We start from the raw sequence: 4,210 nt of genomic DNA on the forward strand, positions 1-4,210 counted from the left end.
GACACACAAGGGCCTTGAGTGCAGGCAAGTTGAAGCCTAGAAGCTATTGGAGACACTGGAGTTGAGCATCCGGGATCTTGAGAATGGACTAGAATGCATTTTCTGAAGTTTGATCAATACCAGAGTCACCGTCCTCAATATCCTCAACCAGTAGCACACTTTGTCTTCCATAAGCACCCACATATTTTTTATTCTAGGGAATTGCCTTAGGATTTCACTTTGTACATGGAAAAGGAATACATGTATACAGAATATAAAAACAGGTTCTCTGATCATTTCTAAGTAGGAAATAAATATGAAAAAACAGATCAAGAAAACCAAAAAGTAGATGAGAACAGGTTTTTCCAATATCACAACCCAAGTAATAAACAGTTTTGGTTCAGATTGGCATTTCTGAGTCTAATTATATACAATCTAAAACAAACCCAATATGGCACTTTACAAACTACCCCAGCTGATCCACCTAGTATTTCAAGGTTCAGGTTGGTATTCTCAACCTAATTACTAAAGGGGTCCTTGAGAGTTTTGCAAATCACAGTTCCTTGTTGTAACTCTCCATGCTTATGCTGTAATTTCAATTAAATTGTGATACAAGAGAGAACAAAATTTATGAGTAGTATCAGTAGCAAATTACAGTATACAAGTGCACAAATTTATAGTTTCAGTTTCTAGTTAGAGTTGGAGATGGCTATTGAGATGTTTAGGTCTAAGTTTATACAGCTTTCCTCAAGGGATTTAAAGTCCATAATATCTCTCTCTTACTACTTCTATTGAATTGAGGGATATATTCTTCCAAAGGGCAAGAGAAAAAGAAAGCATGCACACCTGCAGATCAGAAATCAGTTTCTTTTCATTTATATAGATTTCTTCTACCAACCATGACACTCAAATGAGAAGGAAATATGCATATATGTCATTGACCAAAACATAAAAGTATAAAACCAATGGGAAGATGTACAAATCCAATAAGGTCAAATTGGGAATTTTCATTTTCAATTAAGTTGCAAGCAAGTAGCAGCAATGCAACAGCCATGTAGTATCATTGATTCATCGTTACAAAGGAAAAAGAATAAATATAAATCAAATATATGTAACACTTCTCAGTAAAGATATATGTTCAATGACATGGCCCACTCATCACTGAGTCAGAGATTAGTTCAAAACTGGGACAATCAAAGATGCATCACATGGCCCACTCATCTACTGACTCAGTGTGTGTGTGTGTGAGAGAGAGAGAGAGAGAGAGAGAGGGAGAGAAAGATATTAATAAATCAAGGGAAGCAGTTTTCTGTCCGGGAGTGTGACCTACGCCAGCACTCCCATGTGTCTATATCTCTCCTCCTTAAAACAAGGGGGCAGAAGTGTCTTTTCACATGGGGAGGAGAGAGATAGACTCATGCAAGTGCTGGCGTAGGCCACACTCCCGGACAGAGATCTTTTTCCGATAAATCAAACATATGTAACACTTCTCACTAATCATCTTCAAAATTTAGTAAGAAGACAAGGAGAGCAAGAGAATAATGATGGGTTGGTACTGCAGATTATGGGTAGTTTTACTTGCACTGGCACTAATGTTTTCTCTAGGGGCAAACCAAGGCCAAGCAAGGGTTCTTCCATCACAACCACAATCTTCAGTGCATTTTCAAGCTAATGAAAATTTGCAGGCAGAAATGAAGAAGCAGCCCATGAAGCAAGTAAAAGAAAGCTTTCACATGGTACCTCCAAGCATGTCAAATCCAATCCAGAACAAGTAATCTCCCTACCACCTGATGTCCCTTCCCTTCTTTTTTTAAGAGTGAGTTTTTTTCAAGATGAAGTTTGAAATGTGTTATCATCTCAACAATGAAATTTTTCTGTTTCCATGGATGCTAGGTTGAAGCCTCATTTTAATGGGTGAAGGAGAAGAAATACAAATCGTCGTAGCAGGTTTTTTTCCCCACGAAACCATTCCCAATTTTCTGTGGACAGTGGGCAAGTGCATAACATCTTTTAGGTAGTCTTGTACTTTATACTTTGTAGACTTTACTATACAACAAACAAGGCATTACAGAAGAAAATGTCACATGATGTACAGACGAATGACCCCAAAAATAGTAATTTTCTCCACATAAAACCATCCTTGCACAGGAACCCCATTCACAGGATAGCTAGACATTGGAAATGGCAGAATCGAAACTCAAAATCATACTAACCTAATTAGTAACAATAAACCAAAGAAAATCTAAAGGAAATGAAATTAAGCAGATTAATAAATAATGAGTACAAAACAAATAAGATTTAATATGTCCCTCTGGAGTTCAGACCCCACAGTAATGGCCTGCATACTGCCAACTCTCCTATATCTCTAGGAGGACAGTCACTGAAGTGCTGTTGAAATTTCTAGAAGAAATTAACATGCTCGTGAGATCTTTGTTTACAATGAATCTCAGTCATCTCAGCTATTATGGCAACATGTTGTTCTGAGACAACTCTGGTTATACAAATAGTTGTCTGTTTGATAATATAAGCCTAACTCCATATGGGTCTTGTAGTAACCTCGACTTTCATATTGCAAAAACCAATGAAACAACATGGATTATGAAGCATGCAAGAAAGCAAAATCTTCATGCACGATTGTTAAATCATCAAAATATTGATAACATAAAAAATGAAAAGCAAAAGAAATCTAGACCACCAAGCACATACAATTTATGTATTAATCTATTTACTCATGGAAAGAAGAGATAATAAAGAAGACCATTACACGATTTTAAATCAACTTATTTGGAGAACCATAGTTCAGTAACAGAGTACAAGAATTGCTTCAATATTCTAAACAAATGATAAACGGATTCAACCTGACCTGTGAGTCACAGATTCTAACAGTTTTTCGGATCAAACCCCAACAGTTCTCATGTAAAATGGATGAATGGGAGTAATAAATGGTTCTGAAATACCAGACACCAAAACAGTCACATAAAACCCCAGAAACACCAATAACCATATTGCTTTGTCTTCTCTACATAAGACACAAAGACACCTTCAAAGTGTAAACCCAGATATATTTGGAAAGAAGAATTAGAAAAAAACTTGCTACATGCATAGAAACTGAACAGAGAGAGAGAGAGGATCTTTTCTTACAACTCCTTCTCTGTTGTGTTCCTTTACTGGTTTTTTTTTTTTTCATGAACTGGCTCTACTCACAATCTAATAACTGTTAGATAGACCCTTGCACTTCTTCTATATCTATTTTTATATCTTAATTAATAGGTATAACGTATACATTTTGGTTTCTTTTTTAATATTTGGGTCCTGTCTTTGTTGTATTTAAAGTCTAGTCAAATCCCTCTACTTGGTTTATTATAAAATTTCTGCTATAAATATACCATGCCTTCCTCTTCTGGAACTTCTTCGGGGTCAACTCTGCTTCCAAAATCTGGTTCAGAAGAAGACCTTCAGCTTGTAATGGATCAAAGGAAAAAGAAGAGAATGCTATCAAACCGTGAATCGGCGGGAAACAGAAGCATTTGGATGAACTGATGGTCCAAATGGCTCAGCTCAGGAAGGAGAATAACCAGATCCTTACAAATATGAACTTCACCACTCAGCACTACTTGGCCATTGAAGCTGAGAATTTAGTTTTGAGAGCTTAGATGGGGGAGTTGAACAACAGATTGCAGTCCCTTAATGAGATCATCCAGTACATAAATGAGGGCAATAACAGTTTTGAAACTGAGGAAACTCTAATCGGTGCTGATAGCTTTCATGAACCCATCTAATTCACTCTATCTAAATCAGAAACCTATCATGGCTTCTGCAGACATGTTTCAATACTGAAACTCCTTCCATATCCCATGGCTCTCTAAGAAGCTTGAGACTGCAATAATGGTTTGTTTGTGTTGTCAGTGGTGTTTGTTTAGGTTCTCAATGAGTGTAGAGCTACAAGGGGGTTTCTGTTTTTAACTCTCTCTGTCACTCTGTGACACTCTTTGTAAGTTCTACCTATCTTTCATCCTTTAGGGACTAAGGGCCTAATATTAGGGGTAGAAGTCACTAAGCTTTCCTTGCAAAATGCAAGACAATCAAAAGAGCTGTAGGCTGCTCAAGAAATGGCATATTCTAGAGGTGCTAGAGTGCCAAAAGGTAATGGTGCTAGCCGCAAGTATTCTGATAGCAAGACTAATGGCATTTAGCCTGGGAGAAAGAGTCGTTTCTCTAGTAGGTCTAGTGA

The 4,210-nt window shown here is 37.1% G+C and overlaps 1 pseudogene; it reads left to right on the top strand.

Moving 5' to 3' along the window:
* Positions 1-3,296: 3,296 nt before the first annotated feature.
* On the top strand, positions 3,297-3,947 carry LOC122663269 (annotated as a pseudogene).
* The last annotated feature ends 263 nt before the right edge of the window (positions 3,948-4,210 follow it).

This window comes from Telopea speciosissima, chromosome 1 (assembly GCF_018873765.1).
Source record: "Telopea speciosissima isolate NSW1024214 ecotype Mountain lineage chromosome 1, Tspe_v1, whole genome shotgun sequence".
NCBI lineage: Eukaryota > Viridiplantae > Streptophyta > Magnoliopsida > Proteales > Proteaceae > Telopea > Telopea speciosissima.